The sequence below is a fragment of the Pseudophryne corroboree genome, unplaced genomic scaffold, assembly GCF_028390025.1.
Source record: "Pseudophryne corroboree isolate aPseCor3 unplaced genomic scaffold, aPseCor3.hap2 scaffold_445, whole genome shotgun sequence".
In the NCBI taxonomy this organism is placed as follows: Eukaryota; Metazoa; Chordata; class Amphibia; order Anura; family Myobatrachidae; genus Pseudophryne; species Pseudophryne corroboree.
The window spans coordinates 476,251-495,072 of NW_026970067.1; the positions used below are offsets into that span (position 1 = coordinate 476,251).

At 48.7% G+C, this 18,822-nt stretch overlaps 27 non-coding genes across 27 annotated transcripts; 25 read left to right on the top strand and 2 right to left on the bottom strand.

The window, feature by feature from the left end:
- Nucleotides 1-195: 195 nt before the first annotated feature.
- Nucleotides 196-312, bottom strand: LOC135026657 (U5 spliceosomal RNA). Its single transcript, XR_010223254.1, has one exon. It is a non-coding gene; the product is annotated as a U5 spliceosomal RNA (small nuclear RNA).
- A 270-nt stretch (nt 313-582) lies between these two features.
- LOC135026629 (U5 spliceosomal RNA) lies at nt 583-698 on the bottom strand. Its single transcript, XR_010223226.1, has one exon. It is a non-coding gene; the product is annotated as a U5 spliceosomal RNA (small nuclear RNA).
- A 144-nt stretch (nt 699-842) lies between these two features.
- Nucleotides 843-1,006, top strand: LOC135026679 (U1 spliceosomal RNA). The gene has a single exon (XR_010223275.1). It is a non-coding gene; the product is annotated as a U1 spliceosomal RNA (small nuclear RNA).
- A 152-nt stretch (nt 1,007-1,158) lies between these two features.
- Nucleotides 1,159-1,321, top strand: LOC135026574 (U1 spliceosomal RNA). Its single transcript, XR_010223185.1, has one exon. It is a non-coding gene; the product is annotated as a U1 spliceosomal RNA (small nuclear RNA).
- A 674-nt stretch (nt 1,322-1,995) lies between these two features.
- LOC135026523 (U1 spliceosomal RNA) lies at nt 1,996-2,159 on the top strand. The gene has a single exon (XR_010223140.1). It is a non-coding gene; the product is annotated as a U1 spliceosomal RNA (small nuclear RNA).
- Nucleotides 2,160-2,311: 152 nt separating this feature from the next.
- Nucleotides 2,312-2,474, top strand: LOC135026500 (U1 spliceosomal RNA). The gene has a single exon (XR_010223117.1). It is a non-coding gene; the product is annotated as a U1 spliceosomal RNA (small nuclear RNA).
- Nucleotides 2,475-3,145: 671 nt separating this feature from the next.
- On the top strand, nt 3,146-3,309 carry LOC135026685 (U1 spliceosomal RNA). The gene has a single exon (XR_010223281.1). It is a non-coding gene; the product is annotated as a U1 spliceosomal RNA (small nuclear RNA).
- A 152-nt stretch (nt 3,310-3,461) lies between these two features.
- On the top strand, nt 3,462-3,624 carry LOC135026601 (U1 spliceosomal RNA). Its single transcript, XR_010223202.1, has one exon. It is a non-coding gene; the product is annotated as a U1 spliceosomal RNA (small nuclear RNA).
- A 674-nt stretch (nt 3,625-4,298) lies between these two features.
- LOC135026534 (U1 spliceosomal RNA) lies at nt 4,299-4,462 on the top strand. Its single transcript, XR_010223149.1, has one exon. It is a non-coding gene; the product is annotated as a U1 spliceosomal RNA (small nuclear RNA).
- Nucleotides 4,463-5,434: 972 nt separating this feature from the next.
- On the top strand, nt 5,435-5,598 carry LOC135026462 (U1 spliceosomal RNA). The gene has a single exon (XR_010223079.1). It is a non-coding gene; the product is annotated as a U1 spliceosomal RNA (small nuclear RNA).
- Nucleotides 5,599-5,750: 152 nt separating this feature from the next.
- On the top strand, nt 5,751-5,913 carry LOC135026502 (U1 spliceosomal RNA). Its single transcript, XR_010223119.1, has one exon. It is a non-coding gene; the product is annotated as a U1 spliceosomal RNA (small nuclear RNA).
- Nucleotides 5,914-6,583: 670 nt separating this feature from the next.
- On the top strand, nt 6,584-6,748 carry LOC135026547 (U1 spliceosomal RNA). Its single transcript, XR_010223162.1, has one exon. It is a non-coding gene; the product is annotated as a U1 spliceosomal RNA (small nuclear RNA).
- A 149-nt stretch (nt 6,749-6,897) lies between these two features.
- LOC135026519 (U1 spliceosomal RNA) lies at nt 6,898-7,060 on the top strand. The gene has a single exon (XR_010223136.1). It is a non-coding gene; the product is annotated as a U1 spliceosomal RNA (small nuclear RNA).
- A 674-nt stretch (nt 7,061-7,734) lies between these two features.
- On the top strand, nt 7,735-7,898 carry LOC135026466 (U1 spliceosomal RNA). Its single transcript, XR_010223083.1, has one exon. It is a non-coding gene; the product is annotated as a U1 spliceosomal RNA (small nuclear RNA).
- A 152-nt stretch (nt 7,899-8,050) lies between these two features.
- Nucleotides 8,051-8,213, top strand: LOC135026554 (U1 spliceosomal RNA). The gene has a single exon (XR_010223169.1). It is a non-coding gene; the product is annotated as a U1 spliceosomal RNA (small nuclear RNA).
- Nucleotides 8,214-8,887: 674 nt separating this feature from the next.
- LOC135026490 (U1 spliceosomal RNA) lies at nt 8,888-9,051 on the top strand. Its single transcript, XR_010223108.1, has one exon. It is a non-coding gene; the product is annotated as a U1 spliceosomal RNA (small nuclear RNA).
- A 152-nt stretch (nt 9,052-9,203) lies between these two features.
- On the top strand, nt 9,204-9,366 carry LOC135026509 (U1 spliceosomal RNA). Its single transcript, XR_010223126.1, has one exon. It is a non-coding gene; the product is annotated as a U1 spliceosomal RNA (small nuclear RNA).
- A 674-nt stretch (nt 9,367-10,040) lies between these two features.
- On the top strand, nt 10,041-10,204 carry LOC135026487 (U1 spliceosomal RNA). The gene has a single exon (XR_010223104.1). It is a non-coding gene; the product is annotated as a U1 spliceosomal RNA (small nuclear RNA).
- Nucleotides 10,205-10,356: 152 nt separating this feature from the next.
- On the top strand, nt 10,357-10,519 carry LOC135026582 (U1 spliceosomal RNA). The gene has a single exon (XR_010223191.1). It is a non-coding gene; the product is annotated as a U1 spliceosomal RNA (small nuclear RNA).
- A 671-nt stretch (nt 10,520-11,190) lies between these two features.
- LOC135026548 (U1 spliceosomal RNA) lies at nt 11,191-11,355 on the top strand. The gene has a single exon (XR_010223163.1). It is a non-coding gene; the product is annotated as a U1 spliceosomal RNA (small nuclear RNA).
- Nucleotides 11,356-11,504: 149 nt separating this feature from the next.
- Nucleotides 11,505-11,667, top strand: LOC135026540 (U1 spliceosomal RNA). Its single transcript, XR_010223155.1, has one exon. It is a non-coding gene; the product is annotated as a U1 spliceosomal RNA (small nuclear RNA).
- Nucleotides 11,668-12,341: 674 nt separating this feature from the next.
- LOC135026468 (U1 spliceosomal RNA) lies at nt 12,342-12,505 on the top strand. Its single transcript, XR_010223085.1, has one exon. It is a non-coding gene; the product is annotated as a U1 spliceosomal RNA (small nuclear RNA).
- A 152-nt stretch (nt 12,506-12,657) lies between these two features.
- Nucleotides 12,658-12,820, top strand: LOC135026527 (U1 spliceosomal RNA). Its single transcript, XR_010223144.1, has one exon. It is a non-coding gene; the product is annotated as a U1 spliceosomal RNA (small nuclear RNA).
- Nucleotides 12,821-13,494: 674 nt separating this feature from the next.
- Nucleotides 13,495-13,658, top strand: LOC135026469 (U1 spliceosomal RNA). Its single transcript, XR_010223086.1, has one exon. It is a non-coding gene; the product is annotated as a U1 spliceosomal RNA (small nuclear RNA).
- Nucleotides 13,659-13,810: 152 nt separating this feature from the next.
- LOC135026510 (U1 spliceosomal RNA) lies at nt 13,811-13,973 on the top strand. Its single transcript, XR_010223127.1, has one exon. It is a non-coding gene; the product is annotated as a U1 spliceosomal RNA (small nuclear RNA).
- Nucleotides 13,974-14,647: 674 nt separating this feature from the next.
- LOC135026488 (U1 spliceosomal RNA) lies at nt 14,648-14,811 on the top strand. The gene has a single exon (XR_010223105.1). It is a non-coding gene; the product is annotated as a U1 spliceosomal RNA (small nuclear RNA).
- A 152-nt stretch (nt 14,812-14,963) lies between these two features.
- On the top strand, nt 14,964-15,126 carry LOC135026597 (U1 spliceosomal RNA). The gene has a single exon (XR_010223201.1). It is a non-coding gene; the product is annotated as a U1 spliceosomal RNA (small nuclear RNA).
- The last annotated feature ends 3,696 nt before the right edge of the window (nt 15,127-18,822 follow it).

Consider the following 18,822-nt stretch of genomic DNA (forward strand, 5'->3'; position numbering starts at 1 on the left):
TCTCACCAGGCTTCCCCTTGCTATAAACATGGTTTGTACTCTTTTCCATGTGCTCCCAGATCTTTCAAGCAATTAGTATGGTCAAGAAAGTTCTGCTTGAAAAGAAACAGACATTTATTGTCATTGTTATGCAAATAAACTTACATTAAAGCTAACAAGAAAGCACACTTGTTCTGTCTTTAAACTGATAAAAGAAACCCCAATAATATGGGGCATGCAAAAATTGAGATAAAACTCAGTTTTGCTCCTCTCCACGGATAATCTTTAATAAAAGGCGAAAGATTTGTTCATTCTGAAGAGAAACCAGAGCATGACCAAGATTCCACCTGTCGCCTGAGTGCTGTGCCAGCAGTCCTCATTCAGATCAAAGTGAGCGCCCAATTTGAAAGAAAGCAGATTTCTCACCTGGCTTCTCCTTGCTATAAGCATGGTTTGTACTGTATTCCATGTGCTCCCAGATCTTTAAAGCAAGTAGCATGGTCAAGAAAGTTCTGTTTGAACATAAATAAACATTTACTGTCATTTCTATGCAAATGAGCTTACATTAAAGCACACTCATTCTATCTTTAAACCGGTAAAAGAAACCCCAAAAAGATGGGGCATGCAAAAATTGAGATAAAACTCGGTTTTGCTCCTCTCCACGGAAATCTTTAGTAAGAGGCGAAAGATTTGTTCGTTCTGAAGAGAAACCAGAGCATGACCAAGATTTTTATCTGAAAATATGTGTTCTCCCTGCAGTTGTTGTCCCCAGATGAGAGTTCCCTTGTGCTGCCTCAGCTGAATCTCCTTTACTTGACAGAGATGTGCCTGAGCAGCGGCCCTCCCCAGCCTTATCCCAAATCATACTTATTTTGCATAGGCGATACCATGGTCATGAAGATTGTTCTCCCAGGGTGAGGTTCATTCATTGCATTCTGGGTATGCTGACCCCTGTGATTTCCCCAAATGTGGGAAACTCGACTGCATTATTTGTGGTAGTGGGGGACTGTGTTTGTGCTTTCCTCTAGTCAGCTCTGGTAAAAGTCAGATTTATTTGTCTCAGATCTTCCTCTAGCCTTGTTCTTCTTTCGAGAGTTCCCTTGTGCTGCCTCAGTTGGATCTCTTTCACTTGACAGGGGGGTGCCCGAGTAGCGACCCTCCCCAGCTCTAGCCCAACTCCTACTTACCTGCCAGGTGAGATACTATGATCATGAAGGTGCTTCTCCCAGGGCAAGGCTCACCCATTGCACTCTGGGTGTGGTGCCCCTGCGATTTCCCCAAATGTGGGAAGCTTGACTGCATAATTTGTGTTTCCCCTGGTCGGCTCTCGTATAATTCAGATCTCTTTGTCTCAGGTCTCTCTCCAGCCTAGTTTGCTGTCTGTTTCCACTTCTTTTTTCATGAGCCCCTCCCTTTTATACCCTTGTGCACTATCCTGACTTCTCCTCTTGTCTGCTTATTTTGTGCCTTCCAATGCACAATGCAAACTACAGGTAGTGCTGCAGGGCCCACTCCCTTTTACTTGCCGTACAGAGCAGCTCTGGAGCTGTTACAGTGCCCAGCTGCTGCAAGAAATCAGCTTGAATGCTTCAGGGGCTGGGGCATAGCCAACATGAGCCCCACACCGAAGGAGGGTGGAGGTGTTTAATGCGAACTAGGGGTCATCCAAGCGCCGCAAAAGGCCGCTATGCCCTGCACGCCCCTTTTCTCTTTTCATATGCAGACGAGGGTTGAAGCCAACTTTGACCCACTGCTTGGATGACATCACCGTATGCAAATCCATCTGCTGCAGGCCTTCCCCCAGGAATGCTTGCACTAGTTGTTGCATTTGGTTTGTTGTTTGGGGGTGCTTCATTATTAGGCAGCCTTCTGCCCTCCCATGTTCATCTGAAAATATGTGTTCTCCCTGCAGTTGTTGTCCCCAGATGAGAGTTCCCTTGTGCTGCCTCAGTTGAATCTCCTTTACTTGACAGAGATGTGCCTGAGCAGCGGCCCTCCCCAGCCCTATCCCAAATCATACTTATTTTGCATAGGAGATACCATGGTCATGAAGATTGTTCTCCCAGGGTGAGGTTCATTCATTGCATTCTGGGTATGCTGACCCCTGTGATTTCCCCAAATGTGGGAAACTCGACTGCATTATTTGTGGTAGTGGGGGACTGTGTTTGTGCTTTCCTCTGGTCAGCTCTGGTAAAAGTCAGATTTATTTGTCTCAGATCTTCCTCTAGCCTTGTTCTTCTTTCGAGAGTTCCCTTGTGCTGCCTCAGTTGAATCTCCTTCACTTGACAGGGGGGTACCCGAGCAGCGACCCTCCCCAGCTCTAGCCCAACTTCTACTTACCTGGCAGGTGAGATACTATGATCATGTAGGTGCTTCTCCCAGGGCAAGGCTCACCCATTGCACTCTGGGTGTGCTGCTCCTGCGATTTCCCCAAATGTGGGAAACTTGACTGCATAATTTGTGTTTCCCCTGGTCGGCTCTCGTATAATTCAGATCTCTTTGTCTCAGGTCTCTCTCCAGCCTAGTTTGCTGTCTGTTTCAACTTCTCTTTTCTTGAGCCGCTCCCTTCTATGCCCTTGCGCACTATCCTGACTTCTCCCGTCTGCTTACTTTGTGCCTTCCAATGCACAATGCAAACTACAGGTAGTGCTGCAGGGCCCACACCCTTTTACTTGCCGTTCAGAGCAGCTCTGGAGCTGTTACAGTGCCCAGCTGCTGCAAGAAATCAGCTTGAATGCTTCAGGGGCTGGGGCATAGCCAACATGAGCCCCACACCGAAGGAGGGTGGAGGTGTTTAATGCGAACTAGGGGTCATCCAAGCGCCGCAAAAGGCCGCCATGCCCTGCACGCCCCTTTTCTCTTTTCATATGCAGACGAGGGTTGAAGCCAACTTTGACCCACTGCTTGGATGACATCACTATATGCAAATCCATCTGCTGCAGGCCTTCCCCCAGGAATGCTTGTACTAGTTGTTGCATTTGGTTTGTTGTTTGGGGGTGCTTCAGTATTAGGCAGCCTTCTGCCCTCCCATGTTTATCTGAAAATATGTGTTCTCCCTGCAGTTGTTGTCCCCAGATGAGAGTTCCCTTGTGCTGCCTCAGTTGAATCTCCTTTACTTGACAGAGATGTGCCTGAGCAGCGGCCCTCCCCAACCCTATCCCAAATCATACTTATTTTGCATAGGCGATACCATGGTCATGAAGATTGTTCTCCCAGGGTGAGGTTCATTCATTGCATTCTGGGTATGCTGACCCCTGTGATTTCCCCAAATGTGGGAAACTCGACTGCATTATTTGTGGTAGTGGGGGACTGTGTTTGTGCTTTCCTCTGGACAGCTCTGGTAAAAGTCAGATTTCTTTGTCTCAGATCTTCCTCTAGCCTTGTTCTTCTTTCGAGAGTTCCCTTGTGCTGCCTCAGTTGGATCTCTTTAACTTGACAGGGGGGTGCCCGAGCAGCGACCCTCCCCAGCTCTAGCCCAACTCCTACTTACTTGCCAGGTGAGATACTATGATCATGAAGGATCTTCTCCCAGGGCAAGGCTCACCCATTGCACTCTGGGTGTGGTGCCCCTGCGATTTCCCCAAATGTGGGAAGCTTGACTGCATAATTTGTGTTTCCCCTGGTCGGCTCTCGTATAATTCAGATCTCTTTGTCTCAGGTCTCTCTCCAGCCTAGTTTGCTGTCTGTTTCCACTTCTTTTTTCATGAGCCCCTCCCTTTTATACCCTTGTGCACTATCCTGACTTCTCCTCCTGTCTGCTTACTTTGTGCCTTCCAATGCACAATGCAAACTACAGGTAGTGCTGTAGGGCCCACACCCTTTAACTTGCCGTACAGAGCAGCTCTGGAGCTGTTACAGTGCCCAGCTACTGCAAGAAATCAGCTTGAATGCTTCAGGGGCTGGGGCACAGCCAACATGAGCCCCACACCGAAGGAGGGTGGAGGTGTTTAATGTGAACTAGGGGTCATCCAAGCACCGCAAAAGGCCGCCATGCCCTGCACGCCCCTTTTCTCTTTTCATATGCAGACGAGGGTTGAAGCCAACTTTGACCCACTGCTTGGATGACATCACCGTATGCAAATCCATCTGCTGCAGGCCTTCCCCCAGGAATGCTTGCACTAGTTGTTGCATTTGGTTTGTTGTTTGGGGGTGCTTCAGTATTAGGCAGCCTTCTGCCCTCCCATGTTCATCTGAAAATATGTGTTCTCCCTGCAGTTGTTGTCCCCAGATGAGAGTTCCCTTGTGCTGCCTCAGTTGAATCTCCTTTACTTGACAGAGATGTGCCTGAGCAGCGGCCCTCCCCAGCCCTATCCCAAATCATACTTATTTTGCATAGGAGATACCATGGTCATGAAGATTGTTCTCCCAGGGTGAGGTTCATTCATTGCATTCTGGGTATGCTGACCCCTGTGATTTCCCCAAATGTGGGAAACTCGACTGCATTATTTGTGGTAGTGGGGGACTGTGTTTGTGCTTTCCTCTGGTCAGCTCTGGTAAAAGTCAGATTTATTTGTCTCAGATCTACCTCTAGCCTTGTTCTTCTTTCGAGAGTTTCCTTGTGCTGCCTCAGTTGGATCTCTTTCACTTGACAGGGGGGTGCCCGAGCAGCGACCCTCCCCAGCTCTAGCCCAACTCCTACTTACCTGCCAGGTGAGATACTATGATCATGAAGGTGCTTCTCCCAGGGCAAGGCTCACCCATTGCACTCTGATTTCCCCAAATGTGGGAAGCTTGACTGCATAATTTGTGTTTCCCCTGGTCGGCTCTCGTATAATTCAGATCTCTTTGTCTCAGGTCTCTCTCCAGCCTAGTTTGCTGTCTGTTTCCACTTCTTTTTTCATGAGCCCCTCCCTTTTATACCCTTGTGCACTATCCTGACTTCTCCTCCTGTCTGCTTACTTTGTGCCTTCCAATGCACAATGCAAACTACAGGTAGTGCTGCAGGGCCCACACCCTTTTACTTGCCGTACAGAGCAGCTCTGGAGCTGTTACAGTGCCCAGCTGCTGCAAGAAATCAGCTTGAATGCTTCAGGGGCTGGGGCATAGCCAACATGAGCCCCACACCGAAGGAGGGTGGAGGTGTTTAATGCGAACTAGGGGTCATCCAAGCGCCGCAAAAGGCCGCCATGCCCTGCACGCCCCTTTTCTCTTTTCATATGCAGACGAGGGTTGAAGCCAACTTTGACCCACTGCTTGGATGACATCACCGTATGCAAATCCATCTGCTGCAGGCCTTCCCCCAGGAATGCTTGCACTAGTTGATGCATTTGGTTTGTTGTTTGGGGGTGCTTCAGTATTAGGCAGCCTTCTGCCCTCCCATGTTCATCTGAAAATATGTGTTCTCCCTGCAGTTGTTGTCCCCAGATGAGAGTTCCCTTGTGCTGCCTCAGTTGAATCTCCTTTACTTGACAGAGATGTGCCTAAGCAGCGGCCCTCCCCAGCCCTATCCCAAATCATACTTATTTTGCATAGGAGATACCATGGTCATGAAGATTGTTCTCCCACGGTGAGGTTCATTCATTGCATTCTGGGTATGCTGACCCCTGTGATTTCCCCAAATGTGGGAAACTCGACTGCTTTATTTGTGGTAGTGGGGGACTGTGTTTGTGCTTTCCTCTGGTCAGCTCTGGTAAAAGTCAGATTTCTTTGTCTCAGATCTTCCTTTAGCCTTGTTCTTCTTTCGAGAGTTCCCTTGTGCTGCCTCAGTTGGATCTCCTTCACTTGACAGGGGGGTACCCGAGCAGCGACCCTCCCCAGCTCTAGCCCAACTTCTACTTACCTGGCAGGTGAGATACTATGATCATGTAGGTGCTTCTCCCAGGGCAAGGCTCACCCATTGCACTCTGGGTGTGCTGCTCCTGCGATTTCCCCAAATGTGGGAAACTTGACTGCATAATTTGTGTTTCCCCTGGTCGGCTCTCGTATAATTCAGATCTCTTTGTCTCAGGTCTCTCTCCAGCCTAGTTTGCTGTCTGTTTCAACTTCTCTTTTCTTGAGCCGCTCCCTTCTATGCCCTTGCGCACTATCCTGACTTCTCCCGTCTGCTTACTTTGTGCCTTCCAATGCACAATGCAAACTACAGGTAGTGCTGCAGGGCCCACACCCTTTTACTTGCCGTTCAGAGCTGCTCTGGAGCTGTTACAGTGCCCAGCTGCTGCAATAAATCAGCTTGAATGCTTCAGGGGATGGGGCATGGCCAACATGAGCCCCACACCAAAGGAGGGTGGGGTGTTTAATGCGAACTAGGGGTCATCCAAGCACCGCAAAAGGCCGCCATGCCCTGCACGCCCCTTTTCTCTTTTCATATGCAGATGAGGGTTGAAGCCAACTTTGACCCACTGCTTGGATGACATCACCGTATGCAAATCCGTCTTCTGCAGAACTTCCCCCAGGAATGCTTGCACTAGTTGTTGCATTTGGTTTGTTGTTTGGGGGTGCTTCAGTATTAGGCAGCCTTCTGCCCTCCCATGTTCATCTGAAAATATGTGTTCTCCCTGCAGTTGTTGTCCCCAGATGAGAGTTCCCTTGTGCTGCCTCAGTTGAATCTCCTTTACTTGACAGAGATGTGCATGAGCAGCGGCCCTCCCCAGCCCTATCCCAAATCATACTTATTTTGCATAGGAGATACCATGGTCATGAAGATTACTCTCCCAGGGTGAGGTTCATTCATTGCATTCTGGGTATGCTGACCCCTGTGATTTCCCCAAATGTGGGAAACGTGACTGCTTTATTTGTTGGTAGTGGGGGACTGTGTTTGTGTTTTCCTCTGATCTCTGGTAAAAGTCAGATTTCTTTGTTTCAGATCTTCCTCTAGCCTTGTTCTTCTTTCGAGAGTTTCCTTGTGCTGCCTCAGTTGGATCTCCTTCACTTGACAGGGGGGTGCCCGAGCAGCGACCCTCCCCAGCTCTAGCCCAACTCCTACTTACCTGCCAGGTGAGATACTATGATCATGAAGGTGCTTCTCCCAGGGCAAGGCTCACCCATTGCACTCTGGGTGTGCTGCCCCTGCGATTTCCCCAAATGTGGGAAACTTGACTGCATAATTTGTGTTTCCCCTGGTCAGGTCTCGTATAATTCAGATCTCTTTGTCTCAGGTCTCTCTCCAGCCTAGTTTGCTGTCTGTTTCCACTTCTCTTTTCTTGAGCCGCTCCCTTCTATGCCCTTGCGCACTATCCTGACTTCTCCTCCTTTCTGCTTACTTTGTGCCTTCCAACGCACAATGCGAACTACAGGTAGTGCTGCAGGGCCCACACCCTTTTACTTGCCTTACAGAGCAGCTCTGGAGCTGTTACAGTGCCCAGCTGCTGCAAGAAATCAGCTTGAATGCTTCAGGGGCTGGGGCATAGCCAACATGAGCCCCACACCGAAGGAGGGTGGAGGTGTTTAATGCAAACTAGGGGTCAGCCAAGTGCTGCAAAAGGCCACCATGCCCTGCACGCCCCTTTTCTCTTTTCATATGCAGACGAGGGTTGAAGCCAACTTTGACCCACTGCTTGGATGACATCACCATATGCAAATCTATCTGCTGCAGGCCTTCCCCCAGGAATGCTTGCACTAGTTGTTGCATTTGGTTTGTTGTTTGGGGGTGCTTCAGTATTAGGCAGCCTTCTGCCCTCCCATGTTCATCTGAAAATATGTGTTCTCCCTGCAGTTGTTGTCCCCAGATGAGAGTTCCCTTGTGCTGCCTCAGTTGAATCTCCTTTACTTGACAGAGATGTGCCTGAGCAGCGGCCCTCCCCAGCCATATCCCAAATCATACTTATTTTGCATAGGAGATACCATTGTTATGAAGATTGTTCTCCCAGGGTGCGGTTCATTCATTGCACTCTGGGTATGCTGACCCCTGTGATTTCCCCAAATGTGGGAAACTCGACTGCATTATTTGTGGTAGTGGTGGACTGTGTTTGTGCTTTCCTCTGGTCAGCTCTGGTAAAAGTCAGATTTCTTTGTCTCAGATCTTCCTCTAGCCTTGTTCTTCTTTCGAGAGTTCCTTTGTGCTGCCTCAGTTGGATCTCCTTCACTTGACAGGGGGGTGCCCGAGCAGCGACCCTCCCCAGCTCTAGCCCAACTCCTACTTACCTGCCAGGTGAGATACTATGATCATGAAGGTGCTTCTCCAAGGGCAAGGCTCACCCATTGCACTCTGGGTGTGCTGCTCCTGCGATTTCCCCAAATGTGGGAAACTTGACTGCATAATTTGTGTTTCCCCTGGTCAGGTCTCGTATAATTCAGATATCTTTGTCTCAGGTCTCTCTCCAGCCTAGTTTGCTGTCTGTTTCCACTTCTCTTTTCTTGAGCCGCTCCCTTCTATGCCCTTGCGCACTATCCTGACTTCTCCTCCTTTCTGCTTACTTTGTGCCTTCCAACGCACAATGCGAACTACAGGTAGTGCTGCAGGGCCCACACCCTTTTACTTGCCTTACAGAGCAGCTCTGGAGCTGTTACAGTGCCCAGCTGCTGCAAGAAATCAGCTTGAATGCTTCAGGGGCTGGGGCATAGCCAACATGAGCCCCACACCGAAGGAGGGTGGAGGTGTTTAATGCAAACTAGGGGTCAGCCAAGTGCCGCAAAAGGCCACCATGCCCTGCACGCCCCTTTTCTCTTTTCATATGCAGACGAGGGTTGAAGCCAACTTTGACCCACTGCTTGGATGACATCACCATATGCAAATCTATCTGCTGCAGGCCTTCCCCCAGGAATGCTTGCACTAGTTGTTGCATTTGGTTTGTTGTTTGGGGGTGCTTCAGTATTAGGCAGCCTTCTGCCCTCCCATGTTCATCTGAAAATATGTGTTCTCCCTGCAGTTGTTGTCCCCAGATGAGAGTTCCCTTGTGCTGCCTCAGTTGAATCTCCTTTACTTGACAGAGATGTGCCTGAGCAGCGGCCCTCCCCAGCCATATCCCAAATCATACTTATTTTGCATAGGAGATACCATTGTTATGAAGATTGTTCTCCCAGGGTGCGGTTCATTCATTGCACTCTGGGTATGCTGACCCCTGTGATTTCCGCAAATGTGGGAAACTCGACTGCATTATTTGTGGTAGTGGTGGACTGTGTTTGTGCTTTCCTCTGGTCAGCTCTGGTAAAAGTCAGATTTCTTTGTCTCAGATCTTCCTCTAGCCTTGTTCTTCTTTCGAGAGTTCCTTTGTGCTGCCTCAGTTGGATCTCCTTCACTTGACAGGGGGGTGCCCGAGCAGCGACCCTCCCCAGCTCTAGCCCAACTCCTACTTACCTGCCAGGTGAGATACTATGATCATGAAGGTGCTTCTCCCAGGGCAAGGCTCACCCATTGCACTCTGGGTGTGCTGCCCCTGCAATTTCCCCAAATGTGGGAAACTTGACTGCATAATTTGTGTTTCCCCTGGTCGGCTCTCGTATAATTCAGATCTCTTTGTCTCAGGTCTCTCTCCAGCCTAGTTTGCTGTCTGTTTCCACTTCTCTTTTCTTGAGCCCCTCCCTTCTATACCCTTGTGCACTATCCTGACTTCTCCTCCCGTCTGCTTACTTTGTGCCTTCCAATGCACAATGCAAACTACAGGTAGTGCTGCAGGGCCCACACCCTTTTACTTGCCTTACAGAGCAGCTCTGGAGCTGTTACAGTGCCCAGCTGCTGCAAGAAATCAGCTTGAATGCTTCATGGGATGGGGCATGGCCAACATGAGCCCCACACCAAAGGAGGGTGGGGGTGTTTAATGCGATCTAGGGGTCATCCAAGCAGCGCAAAAGGCCGCCATGCCCTGCACGCCCCTTTTCTCTTTTCATATGCAGATGAGGGTTGAAGCCAACTTTGACCCACTGCTTGGATAACATCACCATATGCAAATCCATCTGCTGCAGGCCTTCCCCCAGGAATGCTTGCACTAGTTGTTGCATTTGGTTTGTTGTTTGGGGGTGCTTCAGTATTAGGCAGCCTTCTGCCCTCCCATGTTCATCTGAAAATATGTGTTCTCCCTGCAGTTGTTGTCCCCAGATGAGAGTTCCCTTGTGCTGCCTCAGTTGAATTTCCTTTACTTGACAGAGATGTGCCTGAGCAGCGGCCCTCCCCAGCCCTATCCCAAATCATACTTATTTTGCATAGGAGACACCATGGTCATGAAGATTGTTCACCCAGGGTGAGGTTCATTCATTGCATTCTGGGTATGCTGACCCCTGTGATTTCCCCAAATGTGGGAAACTCGCCTGCATTATTTGTGGTAGTGGGGGACTGTGTTTGTGTTTTCCGCTGGTCAGCTCTGGTAAAAGTCAGATTTCTTTGTCTCAGATCTTCCTCTAGCCTTGTTCTTCTTTCGAGAGTTCCATTGTGCTGCCTCAGTTGGATCTCCTTCACTTGACAGGGGGGTGCCCGAGCAGCGACCCTCCCCAGCTCTAGCCCAACTCCTATTTACCTGCCAGGTGAGATACTATGATCTTGAAGGTGCTTCTCCCAGGGCAAGGCTCACCCATTGCACTCTGGCTGTGCTGCCCCTGCGATTTCCCCAAATGTGGGAAACTTGACTGCATAATTTGTGTTTCCCCTGGTCGGCTCTCGTATAATTCAGATCTCTTTGTCTCAGGTCTCTCTCCAGCCTAGTTTGCTGTCTGTTTCCACTTCTCTTTTCTTGAGCCGCTCCCTTCTATGCCCTTGCGCACTATCCTGACTTCTCCCGTCTGCTTACTTTGTGCCTTCCAACGCACAATGCGAACTACAGGTAGTGCTGCAGGGCCCACACCCTTTTATTTGCCTTACAGAGCAGCTCTGGAGCTGTTACAGTGCCCAGCTGCTGCAAGAAATCAGCTTGAATGCTTCAGGGGCTGGGGCATAGTCAACATGAGCCCCACACCGAAGGAGGGTGGAGGTGTTTAATGCGAACTAGGGGTCATCCAAGCACCGCAAAAGGCCGCCATGCCCTGCACGCCCCTTTTCTCTTTTCATATGCAGATGAGGGTTGAAGCCAACTTTGACCCACTGCTTGGATGACATCACCGTATGCAAATCCGTCTTCTGCAGAACTTCCCCCAGGAATGCTTGCACTAGTTGTTGCATTTGGTTTGTTGTTTGGGGGTGCTTCAGTATTAGGCAGCCTTCTGCCCTCCCATGTTCATCTGAAAATATGTGTTCTCCCTGCAGTTGTTGTCCCCAGATGAGAGTTCCCTTGTGCTGCCTCAGTTGAATCTCCTTTACTTGACAGAGATGTGCATGAGCAGCGGCCCTCCCCAGCCCTATCCCAAATCATACTTATTTTGCATAGGAGATACCATGGTCATGAAGATTACTCTCCCAGGGTGAGGTTCATTCATTGCATTCTGGGTATGCTGACCCCTGTGATTTCCCCAAATGTGGGAAACGTGACTGCTTTATTTGTTGGTAGTGGGGGACTGTGTTTGTGTTTTCCTCTGATCTCTGGTAAAAGTCAGATTTCTTTGTTTCAGATCTTCCTCTAGCCTTGTTCTTCTTTCGAGAGTTTCCTTGTGCTGCCTCAGTTGGATCTCCTTCACTTGACAGGGGGGTGCCCGAGCAGCGACCCTCCCCAGCTCTAGCCCAACTCCTACTTACCTGCCAGGTGAGATACTATGATCATGAAGGTGCTTCTCCCAGGGCAAGGCTCACCCATTGCATTCTGGGTGTGCTGCCCCTGCGATTTCCCCAAATGTGGGAAACTTGACTGCATAATTTGTGTTTCCCCTGGTCAGGTCTCGTATAATTCAGATCTCTTTGTCTCAGGTCTCTCTCCAGCCTAGTTTGCTGTCTGTTTCCACTTCTCTTTTCTTGAGCCGCTCCCTTCTATGCCCTTGCGCACTATCCTGACTTCTCCTCCTTTCTGCTTACTTTGTGCCTTCCAACGCACAATGCGAACTACAGGTAGTGCTGCAGGGCCCACACCCTTTTACTTGCCTTACAGAGCAGCTCTGGAGCTGTTACAGTGCCCAGCTGCTGCAAGAAATCAGCTTGAATGCTTCAGGGGCTGGGGCATAGCCAACATGAGCCCCACACCGAAGGAGGGTGGAGGTGTTTAATGCAAACTAGGGGTCAGCCAAGTGCTGCAAAAGGCCACCATGCCCTGCACGCCCCTTTTCTCTTTTCATATGCAGACGAGGGTTGAAGCCAACTTTGACCCACTGCTTGGATGACATCACCATATGCAAATCTATCTGCTGCAGGCCTTCCCCCAGTAATGCTTGCACTAGTTGTTGCATTTGGTTTGTTGTTTGGGGGTGCTTCAGTATTAGGCAGCCTTCTGCCCTCCCATGTTCATCTGAAAATATGTGTTCTCCCTGCAGTTGTTGTCCCCAGATGAGAGTTCCCTTGTGCTGCCTCAGTTGAATCTCCTTTACTTGACAGAGATGTGCCTGAGCAGCGGCCCTCCCCAGCCATATCCCAAATCATACTTATTTTGCATAGGAGATACCATTGTTATGAAGATTGTTCTCCCAGGGTGCGGTTCATTCATTGCACTCTGGGTATGCTGACCCCTGTGATTTCCCCAAATGTGGGAAACTCGACTGCATTATTTGTGGTAGTGGTGGACTGTGTTTGTGCTTTCCTCTGGTCAGCTCTGGTAAAAGTCAGATTTCTTTGTCTCAGATCTTCCTCTAGCCTTGTTCTTCTTTCGAGAGTTCCTTTGTGCTGCCTCAGTTGGATCTCCTTCACTTGACAGGGGGGTGCCCGAGCAGCGACCCTCCCCAGCTCTAGCCCAACTCATACTTACCTGCCAGGTGAGATACTATGATCATGAAGGTGCTTCTCCAAGGGCAAGGCTCACCCATTGCACTCTGGGTGTGCTGCTCCTGCGATTTCCCCAAATGTGGGAAACTTGACTGCATAATTTGTGTTTCCCCTGGTCAGGTCTCGTATAATTCAGATATCTTTGTCTCAGGTCTCTCTCCAGCCTAGTTTGCTGTCTGTTTCCACTTCTCTTTTCTTGAGCCGCTCCCTTCTATGCCCTTGCGCACTATCCTGACTTCTCCTCCTTTCTGCTTACTTTGTGCCTTCCAACGCACAATGCGAACTACAGGTAGTGCTGCAGGGCCCACACCCTTTTACTTGCCTTACAGAGCAGCTCTGGAGCTGTTACAGTGCCCAGCTGCTGCAAGAAATCAGCTTGAATGCTTCAGGGGCTGGGGCATAGCCAACATGAGCCCCACACCGAAGGAGGGTGGAGGTGTTTAATGCAAACTAGGGGTCAGCCAAGTGCCGCAAAAGGCCACCATGCCCTGCACGCCCCTTTTCTCTTTTCATATGCAGACGAGGGTTGAAGCCAACTTTGACCCACTGCTTGGATGACATCACCATATGCAAATCTATCTGCTGCAGGCCTTCCCCCAGGAATGCTTGCACTAGTTGTTGCATTTGGTTTGTTGTTTGGGGGTGCTTCAGTATTAGGCAGCCTTCTGCCCTCCCATGTTCATCTGAAAATATGTGTTCTCCCTGCAGTTGTTGTCCCCAGATGAGAGTTCCCTTGTGCTGCCTCAGTTGAATCTCCTTTACTTGACAGAGATGTGCCTGAGCAGCGGCCCTCCCCAGCCATATCCCAAATCATACTTATTTTGCATAGGAGATACCATTGTTATGAAGATTGTTCTCCCAGGGTGCGGTTCATTCATTGCACTCTGGGTATGCTGACCCCTGTGATTTCCCCAAATGTGGGAAACTCGACTGCATTATTTGTGGTAGTGGTGGACTGTGTTTGTGCTTTCCTCTGGTCAGCTCTGGTAAAAGTCAGATTTCTTTGTCTCAGATCTTCCTCTAGCCTTGTTCTTCTTTCGAGAGTTCCTTTGTGCTGCCTCAGTTGGATCTCCTTCACTTGACAGGGGGGTGCCCGAGCAGCGACCCTCCCCAGCTCTAGCCCAACTCCTACTTACCTGCCAGGTGAGATACTATGATCATGAAGGTGCTTCTCCCAGGGCAAGGCTCACCCATTGCACTCTGGGTGTGCTGCCCCTGCAATTTCCCCAAATGTGGGAAACTTGACTGCATAATTTGTGTTTCCCCTGGTCGGCTCTCGTATAATTCAGATCTCTTTGTCTCAGGTCTCTCTCCAGCCTAGTTTGCTGTCTGTTTCCACTTCTCTTTTCTTGAGCCCCTCCCTTCTATACCCTTGTGCACTATCCTGACTTCTCCTCCCGTCTGCTTACTTTGTGCCTTCCAATGCACAATGCAAACTACAGGTAGTGCTGCAGGGCCCACACCCTTTTACTTGCCTTACAGAGCAGCTCTGGAGCTGTTACAGTGCCCAGCTGCTGCAAGAAATCAGCTTGAATGCTTCATGGGATGGGGCATGGCCAACATGAGCCCCACACCAAAGGAGGGTGGGGGTGTTTAATGCGATCTAGGGGTCATCCAAGCAGCGCAAAAGGCCGCCATGCCCTGCACGCCCCTTTTCTCTTTTCATATGCAGATGAGGGTTGAAGCCAACTTTGACCCACTGCTTGGATAACATCACCATATGCAAATCCATCTGCTGCAGGCCTTCCCCCAGGAATGCTTGCACTAGTTGTTGCATTTGGTTTGTTGTTTGGGGGTGCTTCAGTATTAGGCAGCCTTCTGCCCTCCCATGTTCATCTGAAAATATGTGTTCTCCCTGCAGTTGTTGTCCCCAGATGAGAGTTCCCTTGTGCTGCCTCAGTTGAATTTCCTTTACTTGACAGAGATGTGCCTGAGCAGCGGCCCTCCCCAGCCCTATCCCAAATCATACTTATTTTGCATAGGAGACACCATGGTCATGAAGATTGTTCACCCAGGGTGAGGTTCATTCATTGCATTCTGGGTATGCTGACCCCTGTGATTTCCCCAAATGTGGGAAACTCGCCTGCATTATTTGTGGTAGTGGGGGACTGTGTTTGTGTTTTCCGCTGGTCAGCTCTGGTAAAAGTCAGATTTCTTTGTCTCAGATCTTCCTCTAGCCTTGTTCTTCTTTCGAGAGTTCCATTGTGCTGCCTCAGTTGGATCTCCTTCACTTGACAGGGGGGTGCCCGAGCAGCGACCCTCCCCAGCTCTAGCCCAACTCCTATTTACCTGCCAGGTGAGATACTATGATCTTGAAGGTGCTTCTCCAAGGGCAAGGCTCACCCATTGCACTCTGGCTGTGCTGCCCCTGCGATTTCCCCAAATGTGGGAAACTTGACTGCATAATTTGTGTTTCCCCTGGTCGGCTCTCGTATAATTCAGATCTCTTTGTCTCAGGTCTCTCTCCAGCCTAGTTTGCTGTCTGTTTCCACTTCTCTTTTCTTGAGCCGCTCCCTTCTATGCCCTTGCGCACTATCCTGACTTCTCCCGTCTGCTTACTTTGTGCCTTCCAACGCACAATGCGAACTACAGGTAGTGCTGCAGGGCCCACACCCTTTTATTTGCCTTACAGAGCAGCTCTGGAGCTGTTACAGTGCCCAGCTGCTGCAAGAAATCAGCTTGAATGCTTCAGGGGCTGGGGCATAGTCAACATGAGCCCCACACCGAAGGAGGGTGGAGGTGTTTAATGCGAACTAGGGGTCATCCAAGCGCCGCAAAATGCCGCCATGCCCTGCATAACCCTTTTCTCTTTTCATATGCAGATGAGGGTTCCAGCCAACTTTGGCCCACTGCTTGGATGACATCACCGTATGCAAATTCGTCTCCTGCAGACCTTCCCCCAGGAATGCTTGTACTAGTTATTGCATATGGTTTGATATTTGATGGTGCTTCAGTATTAGGCAGCCTTCCGCCCTCCCATGTTCATCTGAAAAGATGTGGTCTCCCTGCAGTTGTTGTCCCCAGACGAGAGTTCCCTTGTGCTTCCTCAGTTGAATCTCCTTAACTTGACGGGGGAGGGGCTGCCCGAGCAGCCACCCTCCCCAGCCCTATCCCAACTCATACTTATTTTGCATATGAGATCTCTATATCATGAAGATTGTTCTCACAGGGTGAGGTTCATCCATTATATTTTAAAATAGGAAGGTTCAAATTACATATTTGAATTGCATCTATGTGCTGGATTCAAATGTCCCCCCCCCTTCCTTTCTCAATTGTGCCCATCAGCAGCTATTCTAAGGTTGCTGCCAATGGGTGTGACACATTAATTTCTTCTGTGGGGTACACTGGACTCCACAAGGATTCACATTGGGGTGTAGAGTAGGATCTTGATCTGAGGCACCAACCGGCTCAAAGCTTTTGACTGTTCCCAAGATGCTCAGCGCATTCTCCTCTATAACCCCGCTTCCATGAACAGGGAGCTCAGTTTGTAGTTGTTGCCTTCAGTAGCAGGCCACTTAACAGGGGCCTGCCTCAAGCAGCCTATTCTTAGCTATTAATTTTGACAAGAAAAGAAGAACTTTTTTTATGAGAATCTACAAGGGCTGCAGCAGGCTAGGTCTAATAGACATCTTTACTGCAGCTTCATCACTCCCAGCGGCACTGTATACTCCCGTGCCCTGGTTGCTGGGTCACTGCAGCGGAGGCTCCGGTTTCTTCCTAAGGTCAGTCACACACAATGTAACACCCCGGTATAACAAGTGTGTAAACTATGTGGAACAGGTCAGGGATACCTTGATGGACTATTCCTCCTTCAGCAGCAGCTCTTCTCTATTCCTGGCAGAGAGGCAAGGTTTCCCCAGACACAAAGAAAGGCAGGCAGGGCTTTGTATGAAAGAATAAATGGTTTACCACATAACTCAGAAAAGGAACTGATTACAGTAGGGAAGGGAAAGATTTGATTCAAGCAACTTAAACACAGACACCATATACACTTTAAGTCATTACACAAATGGTAATATAACTAAATCTGAGATTAATACTATGTTGCTTAGTAATAGAAATCAACTTATGCAGACAATATTTAAGTCCAAGATAACATTGGTGTCACTGCAGGGAGTCTCTATGTGCACGTTGGGGCCCGGTTATGTTGTTACATAGTTATATGCAGCTATTGTCTCCTTTAGCTGTGAACAAAATATTGTAGCTCTGTGTAGTAAAGATGATTGTTTAAAACAAACTGGAGCTGCTTCCCATGTAAATCGCTGCATAGGTATAGTAAATATAGGATAATGTCCTTTGCAGTGGAGTAGGTTTCAGTATAAATATGGATTTATCTCACCCAGTCAATAGATGTTTCTGAGGCAGTTTCCCCTCAGATGTAGGCCAGTCAGCATTGGTATAAAGGCTTTATACTCTCCTGTCTCTGACACTTGCTGTGCACTCTCTTGGCTGAGAGTGTCATGGCGTTCTTACTTGTTAATTGCTGCACTTCCACTGCTGTATTTTGCACTACTGCTTACTCTCTCATGCAATTTTCTGCTTATTTGTCTCCCCTCTCTCAGCTGCTCATCTCTGCGTAATGGCGTCGCCAGCTCTTTCCTCACCATGGCTCCAACTGACTTCTCAAACTGCTGTTCAATTTTCTTTTAAATAAACTTTATTTAAAATGGCACAGGCAACTACACTGTTGTCAAAAATGTCCTTGTTGTTATGGGATATCACACGTGCCCCCCCCCAAAACATGCGTGTCCTCACGCATTTTGGTTTTATCCCTATATAAACTTCTCACTATATCCAGTCACATTCATTAGTGAACACAGATTATGTCTGAAACATTAACATTTATCAACATTTTTAACATCAGTATCTGATAGGTATAATTCCTTTTGTGCTATAGTACATTAACACATGCTCCTGGAGCAATCGGTTGAAATCTGGACAGTATATGGTCTTGAAAAGTTTGTCTAGGAAACCTCAACCCCCCTGCCATGGATGAGTATTGAACTCTTTCTAAACTGTCTTTGGGACATGCTGTACAAAACTGCAGCTGACTATGGTGGTTTTCTGTTTTGCAAGCCCTAGTCTTCTTGCCTCCTTGTCGGTGACAAACCACCTTAGTCTGCTGTAAATACATTTTATGAGCCTCTTCCATTCCATCTTGGGATTCAGTATCACAGCTGGTTTGGGACAATGGATTCTGGAGAGAAAGAGGCAGCAAGGTTCTTCTTACAGAACAGGTTGGACAGTTTCGGCACCATCTCTTGATGTCTTCCCTCATTTCAACCCAAAAGAACTTTTTCCAGATGCTTGTTTCCATCCTTTTGCACCCAGGGTGACCTGACTTGTCGTGATATTCTTCAAGCACATAACAAGCACTTTGTCTTGGAATTACAAGTTGACTGATCCTATAATGAGTATTAGGATCCACACTACATCGAACCAACTGTCCTTTCTCTTCAAACAGCCTTTCTCGCTGTCTCAACAACTTCAGGAGTTCTGGCGAGGATTCTTGCCTTTGTCGCTTGGTCAGGTATTTCCCAATCTTCAGTAAGGCTTTGAGGTGTCTTATCATCTGACTTTTATCTTGCAGGTGGTCAAAACTGGTTCCTTGAATAGGTTGCTCACAGTTTCTAGAACTGGATGCTATATTATTCATGCCTAACATTGAAGCATTCTTTCGGATAATCTGGACACTGGAGATGGGCATTTCTATCATTATTTGGCTGGCCTTATTTTTTTCATGTTCCTCTCTTACAGATAATTCTGTTATCATTCTTCCCTTTTGTTTGGCTATCCCAGGTTGAAGGCCTTGTTTCTCCTGGAGCTTGTCAGTTTGAAACTCTCCTTGGAGTGCTGCTACGAGCTCCTCACAGCAGTTCCGCAACACATTCATGCCCACTATCACTGGAGGCAATCCATCATCTTGGGCAGTGGTGATGATGAAGCCTTGCTGTGGTAGCACTGTTCGTCCGATTTGAATTTCAGCTTCCCAGTATCCTTTGCAAGGGATGCAGTGCCCATTGCTTGCAATCGGGTTTATCAATGTGGAAGTTGACGGAAACATCTGTTCCTCAGTCCAATGCTGCTCAAACTGTGTTGCTTGTATTGTGGTCACTTGTGATCCAGTGTCTAAGAGAGCG